The following is a 21,287-nucleotide window of genomic DNA, read 5'->3' on the forward strand; positions in this document are numbered from 1 at the left end:
AGCTAGTAGTGAGAACAAAAAGAAAAATGTCCCACAATCTGTCAGATTCTATTTTAAGCCCTTTCTATTTAAACACCCTTAAAAAAAAAAAAAAAACCACCTTTAAGACTTTTTCAGAAATCCTAAAAACATAAGAACTTTAAAGAGTAACACTTGTTCTTTTATGACGTGTTCTCTGTAACAACTTTTGAAAAAAATTTTATTTATTTATTTGACAGAGAGAGAAAGAGCACAAGCAGGCAGAGTAGCAGGCAGAGGGAGAGGGTGAGGGAGAAGCAGGTTCCCCACCGAGCAAGGAGCCCGACACAGGGCTCGATCCCAGGACCCTGGGATGATGACCTGAGCAGAAGGCAGTTGCTTAACCAACTGAGCCACCCAGGCGCCTCTGTAACAACTTTTCTTTCAAAGAACAAGAAGGAGACCAAAAAGTGAATACCACATAAATCAAACAGAAATTTATTTTTACCAGAGTGTAGTAATTCTGAAAATAACCAGTATTGTTTCTTGGCTGAATGTTCATCATTTGGTACAAATAAAAATCTATTGGGAAGAAACTACACATTAAATCACAGTAGGGCTCAGCTTTGTGTTAATGTTTCCAAAGCCTTGCTCTCTGTCATCAAAATTGCAGTTTTGTGCTCCTGAAAGCCAATACCCCGCTCACCAGAAATTTATTGCTAAAAGGAAATGGTCCCTCAACAAAACAGTCAAAGATTTCCACCATCATAGTTGTTTTTCCCCTTATTAACTGCTCAATTCTTGAATGGAGGAGCCGTTTATTTTAGTATCTGCGGATGACTTTATTAAGAAGCATTTTCAAGCCCTAGTTCCTGACTAGTATAAAATCACATTCTTACTAAGTATATTAAGCACAGTTTTACAGTTATCTGTTTCACAGATCCTCTGACATTTAGCAAGTCACACTGACTTTCTGACAGTAGTCATTCATTTGTCACACATTTATTATGCAAATAGTAAGTACTAGGTCAGGCATAACACAAGGTCAGGCATAACATGTCCCCCTTAAGGGGACATGTAAATTTCTGCAATGAGAAAAGAATCATATTAGAAAAACGTATATGGTGTTTTATACCCAACTCTGCCTGAGACTGATTTTTTCCCTGGGTTAAAAAAAAAAAAATCCACCCAATATCTCCCATTTAAAGCTTAAAACCCTTTTTTTGTCATTATCATTTTTCTGGGTAGCCTTCATCAATAACAAAACACCCAACCCAATTAAAAACAAACAAACAAAAAGAAAACAAACACCAAAACATACCTTGTGGCTTTGGACTTGCAGCTGAGTGTTTCGCGGGCGTTTTTCCATTTATTCCCTGAGCCTCTTCGTTAGATACATTCTGATCAACCTGTGGGGTCGTGCTTCTTTTCAAATAAGGTGGAACAACAGTGATCTTTGGACAGGTACTGCCGCCTGCAAGAGTTCAAAAAGAAAGAACAGGTAAATAGAGAGGTGGAACACAGCTATGTCCCATGAGCTAAATTTCTTCTTACCCCACAAAACAAAAACAATCACAGATCTAAGACTAAGCAGAGCAACACATCTCCTGTGTGCACTGGCCTTGACAGAATTTCTTGGGAAAGATCTCATTCCATGTGCTCGAGAAACCCTGTAATGCATACTGACAGAGATTGCCGCACACACGGGTACGCACACACGCGCACACACGCGCACACACGCGCACACACGCACACCCCCACCCTCTCTCCCTCCTTTCCTTGCAGGGCCACAGAAAGGGCAGAATGCAGCTGCTACGGGGGAAGGCGAGGACAGGAGGGCCCCAGTATTCATCTGTTCAAGTGTCTTTTCCAGCAGCCAGTCAGTCACCAGTCATTGACTCCACAGAACAAAGCAGGAAAGCACCGACATGACAGCTGACCTAAAGACTCCAGAAGAATGGGTCAGTGAGAAACGAACACACGCCCCTCTCACTCATGAGCTTACTCAGACTCCAGATCCACACATACAAGCTAATACCCGCATATTTGTTTAAAAAAAGGATTATACAGATTATATGATCTTATCTACAGCTCAAAACTCTAAAATGTTAAGAGACTGAAATACATCGTAAGACATAGATGTAGGAAAATAGATCAATTTTCTGTTCGGTTCCTGATACAAGAAGTGAATTGTTGAATTTCAGAGACTTTTTAAGAACTCTTATGCCACTGCTTTCTCTTTATACCACTTGTATTAAATTTCCCTTTCTTCTAGCTGACACAATGATATTAACAACAGACTGGACCCTGCTTAGGAGAAAATAAAATTTCTACCAGGAATATTGTGATAACTAAATAAAAGTATTCCACTTAAGAAACCATCACTGTTTAAAAAATAGAGTCTCAGGAGTGCCTGGGTGGCTCAGTGGGTTAAGCCTCTGCCTCTGGCTTGGGTTGTGATCTCAGGGTTCTGAGATCGAGCTCCACATCTGGGCTCTGCTCAGCGAGGAGCCTGCTTCCCTCTCTCTCTCTGCCTGTCTCTCTGCCTACTTGTGATCTCTCTCTGTGTCAAATAAATAAATAAAATCTTTTTAAAAAATAGTTTCATTTTTACAGAATCCAAATATCTGTAGAGAGAACTGTAAGATAAAAAGCCTTAATTATTCAAAACAAGAAATGCTAATAAAACCTAATCACCTTTTTACTGAGTAAAATGATTCTCTTTTATTTTGATTCTTAAGCAATATTAATTAAAAACTGCACATGCTGCTTTATTTTCTGTGTTCTCCTTGAAATTTATCTTGGTAAAACAAATTTTAGAAGGTCTTAACCCTTCCAAGTACTGTCGACAAGTTTGAGAGATCCGGTGAGACAACAAAGTAAATGGGTTTTCATCAGGCACCCTTCTGCTCAAATGGCCTGCCAGCTGGATGAAGCACTGTTTAGCCAAACAGAACAAAGGCTTTGAATGCAAGATTTATAGATTTTTTCACAGTATGTTATGACAAATACAAACAGAAGAAATAAAAGCTCAAGTCCTTAAATGTGTGACCCTATCTACCTTTTTAGAAACACCATGTGAGGGAGGCAAAGTATAACTCTAAAATTGGTAGCATGATATCCAACGACTCAGCCTTTTATTAGGAATATTAGGATGTTTGTTCCACAGTGATCCCAATGATGGCCTAAAGGCCACCAGATGGGGTCTGGAAGGATGGCCTTGGGACAGAAACAGTGAAAAGCCAGAGTTTAGCTCCAAATCAGAGGCACAAACTATAATGTGATTGTAAAATGAGGCACTGAAAGCAAGAATGTCACTTACAGCGGCAAAACTGTAAAAAGGAGGTAGCTAATGGGTTAAATGAGAAAACAGATTATACTGAAGCTTTGAAAAATAGATCACCAACTTACATATTAAAAGATGAAACTACTTTAATAATTAGCCTATTTAGAAACAAAAGATGTCTTGAATAAGTAACTTGAAATTTAAAACTAGGCTCTTTATTTCTGGTTAGCAAACTTTCAGGGTATGATGGGTTTTACCCAAGTCTCATATTTATTAGAGTATCTCCCATGAATGTGCCAAAATGCCTGCAGTAAGAAATCAACTACATATTTTCTTATAAATCCATTGAAATCATGTTTACAATTTTTTTTTTTTGGGTCACTGGCAATAAATCTACAACCAGAAACTTGATTTTAGATCATTGCTTAATACCAGTCTACAAACTTTAGCCACTATCACAAAGTATGAAAATATGGTGAAAGATACAGGAAACACATTTTTAAAGGATTAAAGAAAAAAAAAAAAAAGGCAATGACAAATAGGCAACAGAGACCATTTGTGGCTGTAAAGCCAAAAACACATTTTTGAAGATTTTATTTGAGAGAGAGAGAGTTGGAAAGCACATATGAAAGAGAGCAGGGTGAGGGGTAGAGGGAGAAGCAGACTCCCTACTGAGCAGGGAGCCCGATGTGGGACTCCACCCTGGGACTCCAGGATCACAACCTGAGCAGAAGGCAGACGCTTAACCAACTGAGCCAACCAGGTGACCCAAAGCCAAAAATATTTACTATCTGGCCCTTTACAGGAAAAGTTTGCTGACCACTACTCTAGGTTAAATACATCATGGTAAAGAAATGTGCCATTTAAAAAAGGGCCATTCCATTAAATATTTCATCTTCTAACTAATCTTGGAATAGCAATACAAAAGAAAACTTTTTTTTTTTTTTTTTTTTTAAGTGTTTATGACTGACTCAGCCTACTCACATTTGGAGACAGTTCTTATTTGGGTGCCAATTGTATAACAGGGAACCAAAAACAAAATTGCAACCAGATGGTTCACCTATTCAAGAAATTTAATATTAACTTTTAGAGTCCAGCTTACCAAGAAGAGTGACTAAACAGTTAATCTTGGGTTCAGATAAAACTATAACAGTTACATGATGTTAGTGTGAGGGAAGGGGGCCTATTTAAATAATGTCTCTTCCTGAGGGTCGATGATCTTTTCAGCCACCGGTCCTACACATTCTGCATTCCTCTGCATTTGGGTTACTGATTCGTGCTTGCTAGGTCACATCTCCTGTAAGGAATGTCTAGATATATACTAACTGCAAAAGGCCTCAATATTTTCAGTTATTAAATTCAGCCTCATCTTTGACTGCAGCTGGAGAGCTTACCACTACGGCTTCACTTTCATTTGTCTGTCTTCTTCTGTATCACTTGGGAGTGGCAGATAATCCCTCTTACTGGTTAGGGTGACTTTGTCTCCTATTTGGAAAACTTTGTGTTGAACTGTTATATTTTGCCACATCATTCTCAAACAGCTCTTTCACAGTCTTTGGCCATCCATCTCAAAGCAAAGTCCACTCAGTTCTGTGAGTCTTCAGGCTTGCTCTTTTGCTGTAGTATCCATTCCCCCAGATCACATCTTTCCAGCCTTGCTATGGCTGTGTCTATACTGCCTCAACCATTCATGACATCTCTTCCAACTGCACCAAGTCTCAAGTCTATAAAAGCTCAATGGATTCCCCTCCTTGGGACAAAAGGGTCTCTCGAGCTTAAGGGGTAAGAAGTAGTATTCTAGAGAAGACAAACTTTTCAGGGGTACATTGTCCAGAGCAAAAAGATACCTTAAAAAAGGAAACAAAACTACAACTTACTTTTTTAAAAAAGATTTTTTATTTGAGAGAGAGAGAATGTGAGCATGAACTAAGGGAGGGGCACCGGGAGAGAATCTTTAATCAGACTCCCCACTGAGTGCAGAGCCTGAAACAGGGCTCGCTCTCACAAACCATGAGATCATGACCTGAGTGGAAACCAAGAGTCGGATGCTAAATCACCTGAGCCACCCAGGCATGAGCTGCACCCCTGTCCCAAAACTTGTTTGAAATATTTTAGGTTTACAGGGAACTGCACCCAGGTCCCTAAAATTAGCATTTATATTACCATGGTACATTTATGAAAACTAAGAATTTTGAAAAAATACTAAACCACAGATTCAGTTCAGATTTCATCAATTTTTCCACTAATATTATCCCTTGTCTGTTATAGGATCCAATCGAAAATACCACATTGTGTCTAGTTCTCACCGTCTCCTTACGGCACCCAACCTAAGAGAGTTACTCAGTCATTGCTTGTTTTGTATGATGCTGGCACTTTTGAAGGGTCACAGTCAGGTATTTTGTAGACTGTCCCTCAAACTGAGTTTCTCTATTGTTGTCTCATGATTAAATTGGGTTTATGGGTTTGAGGGCAGGACATCATAGAGACAATGTGCCCATCTCACTGTGTTACCATCTCACCGTATTACATCACGGCATGTTATCAATGTGATTATCACATGTGATATTAACTCTGGACCCTGGGTAAGGTAGTATCTGCCAGGTTTCTCCACTAAAAATATTAAAAGACATTTTTCAACAATGTTTTCTTATCATCTCTTCAAAAACTCTCCTTTTGTCCTACAATTTCAAATAAGGGTCATATCTCCCAAGTGTTACCTAAAATATCTAGATTTTGTGATGAGCACTGGGTGTTATAATATGTAACCAATGAATCATTGAACACTACATCAAAAACTAATGTACTATACAGTGGCTAACTGAACATAATAAAAAAAAAAAAGATCAAGCAGTTTGTTTTTTTTTTAAGATAAGCCCATTAAGGTTATAAAACTCATGGTTTACAACTCTTTTGCAAAGGGGAACAAAGCCATAGCCAGGAAATTTATTTTAGAATATATTTTCCAAACTTCTAGAGCTCCATAAGAACTTTTCCAGAAAAACAAGCAAACCATAAAGGATCTTAGAAAAGAAAATATGATTAATAATTTAAGAAATTTTCTTGGACCTAGGAATTCTACATCTAGGAATATACAGAAAGAATCCTGTGTGTATAAAAGTATATGTACATATACATATACATACATAAAGTATATGTATGTATATATATATATGTACATATACAAAAGTATATAACTAGTCGATGCAACTTTATGGAACATATGAACCATTGTTAAAAACAGAAAAACAAAAATAAGATTGGGAAGATCTCCAAGACATTATTAAATAAAAGACAAACTATAGAAAAATAGGTATAGTAGGATCCCCTTTAAAAAAGAAAGATGCATACAAATGTGCATAAATGCATTAGAAAGGGATGTTAGTAACAGGGCAGACTTAACTGGGAGAACTGCGAGTAGGAAGAGAAGATGAATGGGAACCTTCACGTTTTGCTGTCTATAGAGCTGTATCATTTAAATCTTTTATAATGAAAAGGTGCTTAGAAATTACTTATGAAAAAGAGAAAATCTATGAAAGTTGGGTGTATTAAAGTTTAAAAAATATATCTCCTTTATGTTTGCACACCTATGTAGACAGCAGCATTATTCACAATAGCTAAAACATGGAAGCAATGCAACTATCCATTAACAGACGAAGAGAGAAACAAAATGTGGCATATACATGCAACAGAATATTATTCAGGCTTAGAAGGAAGTCCTGAAATATGATGCAACATGGATGACCATGAGGCCATTATGTGAAGTGAAATAAGCCAGTTAAAAAACAAATACTGTTTGGTTCCACTTATACCAGATACACAGAGAAGTCAGAAGCAGACAGAAGGTAGCATGGTGGTTGCCAGGGACTGAGGAGACAGGAGAATGGAAAGTTACTGTTTAATGAGTTTTACAAGATGAAGGGTTCTATGGATGGATGGTTGTCATGGTATCACACAATGCCAATGTACTTAATGCCAATGAACTATACACTTATAATGGTTAAGATGGTAAATTTTATGTATTTTTTTAAAAAAATAAATGAAAAGGCTTTAATTTAAAGGGGCACCTAGGAACCCTCTTACACTCTTGGTGGGACTGCAAGCTGATATAGCCACTTTGGAAAACAGTATGGAGGTTCCTCAAAAAATTGAAAATAGAGCTACCCGATGACCCAGGAACTGCATTACTGGTGGTTACCCCAAAGATACAGATGTAGTGATCCAAAGGGGCACCCACACCTCAATGTTAACAGCAGCAATGTCCACAATAGCCAAACTATGGAAAGAGCTCAGATGTCCATCAACCGATGAATGGATAAAGAAGATCTGGCTCATATATGATGGAGTATTACTCAGCTATCAAAAAAATGAAATCTTGCCATTTGCAATGATGTGGATGAAACTAGAGGGCATTATGCTAAGTGAAATAAGTCATTCAGAGAAAGAAAATTATCATATGATCTCATTCGTATGTGATTTAAGAAACAAAACAGAGAAGCATAGGGAAAGGGAAGGAAAAATAAAACAGGATGAAATCAGAGAGGAAGACAAACCATAAGAAACTCTCTCTCTCTCTTTTTTTTTTTTTTTTAAGATTTTACTTATTTATTTGACAGAGACAGAGAAAGAGAGCACACATGCACATAAGCAGGAGCAGTAGGACAGGGAGAAGTGCTCCTGGCTGATCCCAGAATCCTGGGATCACTACCTGAGCTGAAGGCAAATGCCCAACTGGCTGAGCCACCAAGGCACTCCAAGAAATTCTTAATCACAAGAAACAAACTGAGGGTTGCTGGACGGGAGGGATGGTGGGGGGGATAGGACACTGGGTGACAGACATTAAGGAGGGCATGGGATGTAATGGGTGTTATTTAAGACTGATGAATCATTAAACTCTACCTCTCAAATTAGTAATACACTATATGTTAATCAACTGAATAGAAGTTAAAAAATTTGGAAAAAAACATTTTCTAACATAAAATGAATTTGATGATCATTTAGATACAAACATATTTGCAATACTTTTTTCAAAATTGGTAGTTTATAAAAACTGGTTAAAAGATATAATTAAATAAAGTAAAATGTTGAAAAACTATTGAATAAAACTATATATATTGAAAATTAATTAAAAATATTCCTGCCAAAAAAAGTAATAAAGGGGCACCTGGGTGGCTGAGTTGGTTGAGTACTGGATTCCTAATCTCAGTTCACATCTTGATCTCCAGGTCATGAGTTCAAGCCCCACACTTTAAAATGAATAAATAAAATAAAGTACAAAAATAAAAACCATATCACTTGCTTATTGAGGAAAAGGTCAAGAAGCATTAATACATTCAGTTGCCTACTTAGCATCTCTTCTAATATGTCTAAGAGCTATCTCACACTCATACCTAAATCTGACACCTTTGTCTCTCAACACTGACTCCAAACCACTATCTTTACAGTCTTCTCCATTTCAGCTAATGGCAGCTTCATTGATGCTTAGGCCAGAAAGCTTGGAAGCAACCTCATGTCCTCTTTTGCTCACACTCCACATCCTATCCATTGAGAAATTCTGCCAACTCCACCATTTACCACTACCACTCCATTGCTATTATTCTGGCCTAAATGACCATAAACTTAAACTGGATTAGAGCAAGACACTCCAACCTGGTCTCCCTGATCCTACCCCCCCCCCCACCCCCCATGTAGTACAGTCCATATTTTCAGACAGGACCAGAGAGACATCCCTTTTAAAAACCTGATCAGATCATGTCACTCCTGTGCTAAAAATTTTCCAATGGCTCTATATTTCACTCAGAATAAAAATTCACCTCCTTAAAAGGGCTGACAGGCTCTACATGATCTGGTCTTTGTCCTCTTACCATTGACCTCACTGCTAATATCGCCCCCTTGTTCACTGATAGTCATACTGGTTCCTTGCTGTTCCTCAAACAGGCCAAGTACACCTTCGATCTAGCATCCTCTGCTGGAAAGCTCTTCCCCATATAATTGCTGGCTAATTGCTTGTCTTCTTTACATCTTAGTTCAAATTTTATTTTGTTAGTATGGACTATACTGACCATCCCAGTACATCTACTACTCTTATTAGCTGTATAGGTTATTTTTTTCCATAGCACTTAGCACCTTCTAGAAACTACATTATTCAGGAAGGCAGTTTAGGATGGCAGCACAGGAAGACCCTGAACTCACCTCCCATAAACAAATTTACAGCTACCTCTGAAATAAATCCCCCTGAAAAAGACCTGAAAACTAACTGAAAAGCTCCTCTATAACAAGCAACTACAGGGCCACATCAATATGGGTAGGAGAAGCAGAGAGGGTCTCACCAAAAACCTTACCCTTGCTGTGGCAACCCACAGTTAGGAAGGATGTCACAAATATGGAGCTTCTCCTCAGGGAGCAAGGTGACATGGCTCCCATGAAGCACCTTGACCCTGTAACCTATATCAGAGGGATGAGGAGCCCTCAAAAGAGCTGGCTTTGAGAACCAAGAGGGCTTACATTTAGCAGAATATACGGTTCTAGGAAACAGAGATTCCACTCTTCAAGCATTTGACTGCAGACTCACTCACCCTGAGACCCAGCACAAAGGCAGCAGTTTGAAAAGCACCTAGGCCAGATTCATTTGCTAATCTTAGAGTATCTGCCAAAAGGTTGTTAGGACTCTCTAGAGGGAGAGGCACTCGTGGGTGCCATTTTTGCACTCCCCTCTAACCTGCTAGTAAAGATAGGTACACCCCTCACAGGGATGTCCCTTGAGCACCTGGCTCTGGGGCCAGGGAAGACTGTGGTTCTAGTCCCAGCAGGTTTGAAACATTGGAGTGACAGTTCTTGATGGATTACTACCCCCAGAACACTGCAGAGACAGCAGACCAAAACACAACCCCACTCTCATGTGAAAAACGGCATTTACTTGTCCAAGAACTTCAGAGAGAAGGACATACTTTAGGATTACTACATACTTAAAGGCCACAGACATGATCTCAGGGTATGTAGGCCAGGGGACATGACCTTTGTGTACTCCCCTGGCCTTGCTACAACTTAACTGTTCCTCCCAGAAATGAGCTTGTACACTATTCTGGAGCCCCAGTCTTTCCAACTGTCACCAAGTGTCACCAAGGAGACACTTGCACATTGCCTGGTCTGGAGGGCAGCAGGGTTTACAGCTGTGGTCCCACAAGACTGTATATATTTGTGCTCCTTATTTTTTGTTTTTGTTTTTTTTTCTTTTACATGGGATCTGAGCAATAGACTTCTCTTCCACTCTGCACTTGCCTGCTTTTCAGGTTGGGTTTCTTCTACTACAGAGTTTGAAATTCACTTAAATCTCCTAAAAGCACATCTTGGAAATTCACTGAAATCTCCTAAAAGCACTGTCCATAAATGTGAACCACAATCAGCCTGGCACCAACAGAGAGGATGCAGCTCAGTTAAACCAGTGCACAAGGTCATAAAACTGTAGTGTCCCAGGCTGAGTTTTGAAAACCCAAAATATCTCATAGTTCTCTGGAGCTCATATCTTGAGAGTCACAGATTCCTGGATTTTCATTCATCCTGATTTAATAACAAACACTGAAGCTTCATTTTTTAAAATTCAAATATAATTGACTACATGCTATAGAATGACACAAATTAAAGATCAAATGTGGATGTATGTCAGAGACTTGACTTGAAAAACCAAAGATTGCTCTAAGTGCATTAGTGAGGATAAACACCACTCAGTAGTGATCCTGAGAGAAGGAAAACAGGAAAGAAGAACAAAGATGTTCCAAGACAGTCTTCAAAGACACCCCAACTTCACTGGAGTGCTGTAAAAGCCCACTTAGATTCTGTAGTCTTTGATGGGCAAAGGAGGAGGGGCAGGGGTTCTGCAGGGCCGGCCACATGAACAGGGAGTTGCTCCAAATCCAGAGTGGAGTGCATCTCCCTGGCTTCATCACTTTTCTTGGTGAATCTTCTCTGGTGGCCATGGTGACTCTGTGCCTGAGAGTTAAGCTTCCAATTAGCCTAAAGCTAGGAGCTGACTGAGATCCCACTTTCTGGAAGACTCAAAGGATTAGCCATTCCCTTAACACCTGGGGCGAATCAGGAATAAATCACATTGCTTTGACAATCACAAAGGTTCGAGAGATAATAAAGGACAAGGTTAGCAATAAGTTTCATCATCTATATGAGGCCATTCATCAAGACTGAGAGACATAGCTGTTTCACACAGTACACACAGAAATGAAAAGAGAGTCAAGCAAAATAGGAAAACAGGAATATAGTCCAGATGAAAGAACAAGATTCACCTCTCCCCCACCAAAAACACTTAATAAAACAGAGATGAGATTTATCTGATATAGAGTTCAAAATATTGGCCATGAAGATGCTCAATGAACTGAGGAGAAGAATGAATAAACACACTAGAACTTCAAAAATGAGTTAGAAATACAAGTAGCAAACAGAAGTCACAGAGCTGCAGAACAGAATAACTAAACTGAAAAATATAGTAGAGAGATTCAATAGCAAAGTAAATGACACAAACAAAAGCATCCATGATGGAACTCATCCCACAGAGCAATAAAAAGAAAAGTACTTTAAAAAGTGAATATAGCTTAAGAAACTTATGGGACAACAGATTAACGATCTCATCATAGAAATTCCAGAGGAGAGAGAAAGGGTCAGAAAATTCACTTGAAGATATAATGGCTGAAAACTTCCTTAACCTAGGGAGGAAAACAGACATCTAGATCCACAAAGCACAAAGAATTCCTCAAAAATGAGCCCAAAGAAACCCACACCAAGACACATTACAATTAAAATATCAAAAGTTAAAGAATTTTAAAAACAATAAGAAAAAAAATAACTTGTTATATATAATGGAACACCCATAAAGACTACCAGCAGATTTCTCTGCAGATACTTTACAGGCCAGAAGAGAGTGGGATGGTGTATTTAAAGTGCTGAAGGAAAAAACTTCTAAACAGGAAAACACTATCCAGCAAGGTTATTACTTACATTTGAAGAAGAGATAAAGAACTTTTCAGACAAATAAAAGCTAGCAGAGTTCACCACCACTAAACTGGCCTTAAGAAAAATGTGAAAGGGACTTCTTTACGCTGAAAAGAAAGGACACTGAATAGTAAGAAAAAAAAACAGTAAAAACCTCACTGTTATAGGTAAACATATGGTAATGATAATGGTGCTAGTACAAAAATTCAAAAGGCAAAAGTAGTAAAAATAATGGTAACTATAATGATTAGTTAAGGGAGGGGTGCCTGGATGGTACAGTCAATTGAGGATCTGACTCTTGGTTTGGCAGCAGGTCATGATCTCAGAGTTGTGAGACTGAGCCCCGCGCCCAGCTCCACACTCCTAGAGTGTGCTTGAGATTCTTTCCCTCTCCCTGCCCCACCCACTTGTGCTCTCTTTCTAAAATAAATAAATAAGTCTTAAAAAATTAGTTAAGAGATATACAAAATAAAAAGATGTAAAATGGGAAGGGTGGGGGCTTGGGTGAGCCTAGTGGTGGGTATTAAGGAGGGCACGTATTGCATGGAGCACTGGGTGTGGTGCAAAAACAATGAATTCTGGAACACTGAAAAGAAATTAAAAAAAATAAAATAAAGTAAAATAAAATTGAGAAGAAAATACACCCAGGATATAGTTTTTCTTCTGGAAAAAAAAAAAAGGTGTAAAATGTTTTTATGTTTAAAACATTAAAACATTTAAAATACAACCATGGAGCATGGGGAGTAAAATTGTGAAGTTTTAGAATGCATTCACAAACCTAATTTCCTATTGATTTAAAATAGACTCATATATGTGTATATATAAAGAGAGATTAGTCTAGACTAATCTCTCTATATATTAGACAAATATATATATTTAGAATATATATACTATATATATAATATATGTAGTCTGTTATATGTGAGCCTCATGGTAACCACAAAGCCAAACCTATAGTAGATACACAAAAGATAATGAAAAAGGAATCTAACCATAATACTTTAGAAAGTCCTCAAACCAAAAGGGAAGAAAGCAAGAAAAGAAGAAACAGAGGAACTACAACATAGCCAGAAAAACAGTTACAAAATGGCTATAAGTGCACACCTATCAATAATTAGGTTCAAGAAAATGGACTAAGTTCCATGGCTAAATGCATTGAAAATATAAGGCCCACTTATATGCTACTTACAAGAGATTCACTTCAGATGTAAGGACACAGACTGAAAGTGAAGGAATGGAAAAAGTCATTCTATATAAGTGCAAGCTAGAAGAAAGCCAAAGACTGTAAAAATGACAAAGATGGATATTATATAACAACAAAGGGGTCAATCCAGCAAGAGGATATAATTTCTATAAATATTCTTGCACTCAACACAGGAGCACCTAAATATATAAAACAAATATTAGCAGACATAAAGGGAGAAATTGACAGCAAAACAATAGCAGTAGTGGACTTTATCATCCCACTTAGCTCAATGAATAGATCATTCAGACAGAAAATCAATAAGGAGACATCAGCCTTATACAACATATTAGACCAGATGGACTTAACACTTATATACAGAATATTCCATCCAAAAACAGAATACACACTCTTTTCCAATGCACACGGAACATTCTCCAGGATAGATCACATGTTAAGCCACAAAACAAGTCTCAATATATTTAAGAACACTGAAGTTAGATCAAACATCTTTTCCAACTATAATAGCACAAAACAAGAAATCAATTAAAAGAGGAAAACTGGAAAAATAAAAAATATGAGGAGATTAAGCAACATGACAATAAACAACCAATGGGTCAACAAAGAAATCAAAGGAGAAATTAAAAAAATACCATGAGACAAATGTAAATGGAAATATAACATACCCAAATCAATGGGATAAAAGAGGTTATAGAGACACATACCTACCTCAAGAAACAGGAAATATCTCAAATAAACAATCTAACTTTGCACCTAATGAAACCAGAAAAAGAAAAAATTCCCAAGTTAGAAGAAAGGGAATAATAAATATCAGGGTGAAAAGAAATGAAATAGAAACTAAAATAAATAAAACACAATGAAACTAAGAGTTGTATCTAAGAAATAAAATTGACAAAGCTTTAGCTAGACTAAAAAAGAGAGGGCTCAAATAAATGAAACCAGAAATGAAAGAGAAGTTATAACTGACACCAAAGAAATATAAAGGATCATAAGAGACTACTAGGAACAATTATTCACCCCAAATAGTACAACTTAGAAGAAATGGATAAATCACAAAAAACATACAATCTTCTAAGACTGAATAGGCCAATCACTAGTAGGGAAAATGAATCAGTAATTAAAAAAAAAAAAAACTCCCAACAATCAAGAGTTCAGAATAAGACAGTGTTAGTGGTGAATTCTATCAAACATTCAAATAAGACTTAATACCTATTCTTCCCCCACTATTCAAAAACAAAAACAAAAAACAAAGAACAAAAGCAACAACAACAAACTAAACAAAACAAGGAGGAAACGTTCCCAGACTCATTATGAGGCCAGCATAACCCTGACACCAAAACCAGACAATGACCACACACACACACACACACACACACACACACAATTACTGTCCATTATCCCTGATGAGCATAGATGCAAAAATCCCTAACAAAAGTATTAGCAAACTGAATTCAACAATACATTAAAAGGATCATACACTATGATCAAGTGGGATTTATCCAGGGATACAAGGATGGTTCAACATTTGCAAACCAATCAATGTGATATAGCACATTAACAAAATGAAAGTTAAAGTCACTATGATAATCTTAATAGATGAAGAAAAACCATTTGACAAAATTCAACATCTATTTATGATAAAAGCTGTCAACAAAGTGGGTATAGATGAAATGTGTCTCAATATAATAAAGGCCGTATATGACAAATCTACACCTATGTCATACTCAATGAAGAAAAGCTAAAAGCTTTTCTTTGAAATCAGGTACAAGACACAGATGCTGACTCTTGCCAGTTTTATTCAGTTTGGTATTGGAAGTCCTAGCCAGAGCAATTAGGCAGGAAAAAGAAATGAGACATACAAACTGGAAAGGAACAAGTGAAAGTGTCACTATCTGGATACATGGTTTTATTATATATATAAAACCCTGAAGGCATCCAAAAAACTGTTAGAATAAGCAAATTAATACACAAAAATCTGTTACATTTTTAAACAGTAACACCAAACTTTCAGAAAGAGAGATTAAGAAATTTACATTTGCATCAAAAAGAATAAAACAGGGACGCCTGGGTGGCTCAGTTGTTTAAGCAGCTGCCTTCGGCTCAGGTCATGATCCCAGCGTCCTGGGATCGAGTCTCACATCGGGCTCCTTGTTCTGTGGGGAGCCTGCTTCTCCCTCTGCCTGCCACTCTGTCTGCCTGTGCTCGCTCGCTCTCTCTCTCTCTTTCTGACAAATAAATAAATAAAATCTTTAAAAAAAAAAAAAAAAGAATAAAACAGTAAGAAGCTTGACCAAGGAGGTGAAAGATTTGTTCACTGAAAACTGTAAGGCACTGATGAAAGAAATAGAAAAAGATACCAACAAATGGAAAGTTATTCTGTGTTCATGGATTAAAAAAATTAATAGTTAAAATGTCCATCTACCCAAAATAATCTACAGATTCAATGTAATTCCTATCAAAATATCCAATGGTATTTCTCACAGAACAGGAACAATCAATCCTAAAATTTGTATGGAACCAAAAGAGACCCTGAAGAGTCAAAGCCATCTTAAAAAAGAGGAACAAAGATGGAAGCATACCATTCCCTGATTTCAAACTGTATTACAAAGCTATAAGAATCAAAACAGCATAGTATTGGTATAAAAACAAGACACACAGATCAATGGAACAGAATGCAGAGCCCAGAAATAAATTCATGCATGTACTGTCAATTAATTTATGACAAAGGAACCAAGAATATACAATGAAAAAAAGGACACTCTTTTCAATAAATGGTGTTGGGAAAACTGGACAGCCACATGCAAAAGAATGAAACTGGACCACTTTCTTAATAACATACACTAAAAACTCAGAATGGATTAGAGACCTGAAACCATAAAACTCCTAAAAGAAAACATAAATAGCTAAGCTCCTTAACATTGGTCTTTTGTTTTTTTGGGTTTTTTTTTTTTTTGGCGGGGGGGTAAGGAATCTAACACCAAAGGCAATGGCAACAAAAGTAAAAATTAACAAATAGGACTACATCAAAGTAAAGGCTTCTGCACAGTGAAGAAAAACACCAATAAAAATTTAAAAAGCAACTTACTGAATGGAAGAAAAGTTTTGCAAATCATGTATTCAATGAGGGATTATTATAAAAATATACAAAAAACTTCTATTACTCAACGAAAAGCCAATGCAATTTTAAAAAATGGGCAAACGATCTGCATATACATTTTTCCAAAGAAGACACAAAGATGGCCAACAGACACATGAAAAGACGCTCAACATCACTAATCGTCAGGGAATACAAATCAAAGTCACAATGAGCTATCATCTCACATCTGTCATATTGGCTAGTATCCAAAGGACAAGAAACAACAAGTGTTGGTAAGGATGTGGAGAAAAGTGAACCCATGTGCACTAGTGATGGGAATGTAAATTTGTGCAGTACCTATGGAAAACAGTATGGAGGTTACTCAAAAAGTTAAAAATTGAACTACCATATGATCCAACAATTCCAGCACCTAAAGAAAATGAATATGCTAATTTGAAAAGATATATGTACCCCATATCACTGTAGGATTATGTACAATAGCCAAAACATGCAAAAAACCTAAGTGTTCATCATTGGGTTAATGGATAAAGAAACACACACACACACACACATAATGGAATATAGTCCTCATTTTAAAAAATGAAATCTTGACATTCGTGACAACATGGTGGACCTTGAAGGTATTACACTAAGTGAAATAAGTCAAAGACAATTACTATATGATTTCATTTATCTGTGGGATCTAATAAACAAAACAACTGAACAAACAAAACTCATACATAGAGAACAACAGATTGGTGGCTGCCAGAGGGAAAAGGGTTAGGGTGGTGGACTAAAAGGGTGAAGAGATTCAAGAGGTATAAGCTTATAGATCTAAAATAAGTCATGGGATTGTAATGCACACCATGGTGACTACAGGCAATAATGTACTGCAAACTTAAAAAGTAAGAAAGTAAAATCTTAAAAGTTATTATCACAAGAAAGAAAATTGTAACTTTGGTGAGGGATGGTAACTAGACTTACTGTGGTGGTCATTTTGCAATGTATACAAATATTGAGTTATGCTGTACACCTGAAACTAGCATGTTGTATATCAATTATACTTCAATAAAATTAAATCAATACCATATTTACTTATTGTCTGTGACCCCTGGTTAGAATGTCAGCTCTGAGAAGGCAGTGACCTTTGTTCTGATGTATCCCAGGAATATCACTTGCCACATAGTAGATGCTCAATAAATAGTTTTGAACAAATGAACCCTAGAGACCTTAGGCAAGTTTCTCTTCATTTGCCTACCTTCATTTGCCCTTCGTGAGAGAGGGCTTTGTTGGGTTTTGTTTTGTTTTTAAGATTTTATTTTATTTTGTTTATTTGAGAGAGAGAGACAGAGCACAAGCAGAGGGAGCCGCAGGAAGAGGGAGAAGCAGGATCCCTGCTAAGCAAGGAGCCCAAGGCAGAACTCGATCCCAGGACCCTGGGATCATGACCTGAGCCAAAGGCAGATGCTTAATGAACTCAGACACCAGGGCATCCCCATGAGAGATGTTTTCTAAATTTCAATAATAAGTACATATAACTATTTGAGAGACCAATTCTACATGAAATTTCAAACATTTCCATTCTTATCTAAGTTTTAAAACATTCAAGTTTACTTCTACACAAATTCTAAGTATCTAGGAAAAACCTTTTACCCAAGTAATGTTTCTCACAACCCCGATTTCTAAACATCTGGAATTGTTTAACTATCCAGATGTCTTGATAAAAACAGCAGCAGCTAAAAATCCCAGCAACTGACTCAAATGCTTCCATCCATCATAATCTGTAATTTTGTTTACATTTACTAGAGTCACTAATAGGCAATGTAGGCTGTCAATGTTTCAGACCTCATCAGATGATGCTACCTAAAATTACAGAATTTGATACTATCAGAGAAAGCAGATAGCTTGAGGTCTTTAAAGTTCAAAAGCAGTATGAATTCAAAATAAGCCTTGAAGGTAGATAACTGTAGATAGTCAATATTTTCAAGGTCCAATAGCTGGATGAGCACAAATAAAATGTACAAAGAGGCAACTGTTGACTACTGCATTTTTCTTAATCAAATGCAACATTGCATGAATGCAATGAGATGAAAGAAATGTACAGCCTTTAAAGACACAAAAATAATTTTCAAAATAGAAATATTTATGTTCCTGAAATATGCTCCATGATTATTTACTGAGTGTTTTTTTCTTTTTTTGTAATGCATAAGGAATGAAAAAGATAACATTTCTAAAGAATGCTACTGTCTGCTCCCTTAAAAGTTAGAATTCTGTTAGATGAACTGAAACAAACCACACTAAGCTTGTCAAAATTCCAGTTTTGAGTAGCATGAGGCCTAGGACCATAGTGCCTGTTATGTTGCTGACTACATTTTACTACTACAATTTAAATGTTGGCGCTAGGCTTCTGAATCTGTTTCCCCCTTTCAGTGTGACCATTTGTTAGGTCCCATGAATTCCTGCATAGACGTGTTGAAAGTACACATTCCTTGATGTCTTTCGTATCGGTGCTGGGATAGCTCTGCTGTGCCCTTGGCACAGTATGATCATAGAGACTGAACTTCCTCCAGCATCCCCCTGCATCAGGAAGGGAGCTAGAGGTAGTTCTTCCACCCCTAAATCATGCCCTGATGGAGGTTCACTTTTTTGTTATATTCAACTGAGACTGTCGGTCAAGATTACAGAAAGCTCTGGCTATTTAAAGCACAAAGATCATTCTGTCTGTCGTGTTGACTAGAGCAGAAGGTGGGAGTAAACAGAAACCACAATCAAGTACGTGTTTCTTTTTGCCTCCTTGCAAAGGGTGGTTCTAGTTTTCACCACCTAGAGTTAGAAGAGGTGCTATGCTTTATCTGATCAATTGTTTTCAATTTATAATTACACCCATTTCTTAGTTCCTTCTTATGGCAAAGTGTAACCAGGTGCATTAAACTGGGACCTAGATTTATCTAAACACTCTGCATAAGCTGATTATTTCAAATAAAAATTACTTAAGAGACAGTTTGTGCAAGGACGTTCAGATCCTCCTCTGTCTTTTTGAAAGCAGAAAATATAGCTTCTGTGTGGAAGGTATCTCCCCTGTTCCAGGAGGTGGAGAAATATTTATTATAGAGATAGGGAATTTAGAGCTGAGAGGCTGCATAAACCACCCTGGTGACTTCTTACTAATCTACAACCTCAGCCCACGTTCTGTCTGGGAGCTTCGGCTAGTAGGGAATTCTAACGTTTTCCTTGTCCTGTCAATTTCCCACTATTGTCTCTTTGCCCCAAAGTATAAAACCTGCCTGCCTTGGTCATCCTTTTAGGTCTCAATTTTATAACTGGGCCTCCATACACACATATAAGGGTGTGGCTTTTTCTCCAGTTAATCTGTCTCATGTAAATTTAATTGTTAGTCCAGCTAGAAGAACCCTAGACAGAGGAGAATTTCTCCCTCCCCTTGAATACTCAGTGCTATAGGATGTCAGGGCAGTGGATCAGGGAACCAGATCCTTCCCTTTGTCCTCCCGCCAGCTTCCTCGGGCCCTCCTCACTTGCCTCCTTCTCTGCCTGCCTTGCTTATATCTGCCCTGACCACTGCCCAACTTTCAATGTACCACCTAGCACTTGCTCATACTGGCTTAGTTTCTCAGCACCTGTCATGTGCTTCAGTGCCCAGCCCCTCTGCTACTTCTAGGATGCCCAATAAACAACTTTGGTTCAATTCAAGCCACATAATGACCCTTCTGCAAATTAATAATTAGTTAAGAAGCACATGGCCTGCTACAAACATGAATCTTTATTCAATAAAGGTAACAGCATCTGTAATGATAAAATGATGTCTGACATTTGCTATAGAGAATTTACTGCAGATAATTTCAATCCCAAACGATTTAATCATTATCCTTCACCCTTTACCATGTCCTGGACTCCATAAACCTTTTTCAATTTTCCTCCATTGGACATTAATCATAACAATGACTCTGAAAATTTGACAATGAATCTGACAATTCTCTGAAAAGCACACATAAGTACTTATGACCACTTAAAGAAACTTGGTACTCAATTTTAACAGGTCTTGTCTTTATGCCTCCAAAATACAAACCGTTCTGTCAGCAACGAAAATACCCAATGATCAGCCGCAAAGGGATTAACAGACCCTATCAAGTTTCTACTTCATTTCATTCTTTGCTTTTTCTTTCTGTCTCTACTTAAATGTACCAGTAACTCCCTAATTAAAAATGCCCCAGGACTCTGCTAACTACTGGGGACAGGAGACCAAATAAGCCATAATCTGTCCCCTCATGTAACTCATGATTTACACGAGAGAAGAGGTATATGCAAATCCATGGGTATCTGGAATGCTCGCCTTCCCCCCCCTACCCCGTTCCCTCATCCCCCTGCTAACTGCCTTGGTCTAGCGCAGGCTAAGCACTGGCACCGTGCCCATGGCAGAGGCTGAAGAGGAGAGGAGTGCCTGGTGAGACATCCTGAGGGTGGCACAAGTAGGGGCCTGGCTGAAGAAGAGATGAACAGAGAGGAGTAAGATATGATGCTTGCTCAGGTTCCTGGCTAATGTGACAAGGAAACAGTGGCTTTCATTTTAAGTAAGCATGCAAGGATACAGTTGCGTGTTAAGTTCCAGAAGCCTGTGGGAATGCTTGAATGAACATGCCCTGATGCCCTGTATGCCCTGATATTCATTAAGTTCATTCCTAAACATGCCATCTGCCTCATTTTTAAAACTCACTGTTAAATTTTTCAAATGTATTCCCTTTGAAACCTTAAAA

General features: G+C 37.7%; 1 protein-coding gene across 1 annotated transcript in view; it reads right to left on the reverse strand.

Moving 5' to 3' along the window:
- Positions 1 to 21,287, reverse strand: part of LOC111161330 (FYVE, RhoGEF and PH domain containing 4) — a 114,490-nt gene that overhangs the window by 58,147 nt on the left and 35,056 nt on the right. The window contains exon 2 of the mRNA XM_022524928.1: positions 1,280 to 1,432. The gene's annotated coding sequence lies outside the window, so the exon portion shown is untranslated. The remainder of the gene's footprint in view (positions 1 to 1,279; positions 1,433 to 21,287) is intronic.

The sequence above is a fragment of the Enhydra lutris genome, unplaced genomic scaffold, assembly GCF_002288905.1.
Source record: "Enhydra lutris kenyoni isolate GAN:26980312 unplaced genomic scaffold, ASM228890v2 scaffoldscaffold84, whole genome shotgun sequence".
Lineage (NCBI taxonomy): Eukaryota > Metazoa > Chordata > Mammalia > Carnivora > Mustelidae > Enhydra > Enhydra lutris.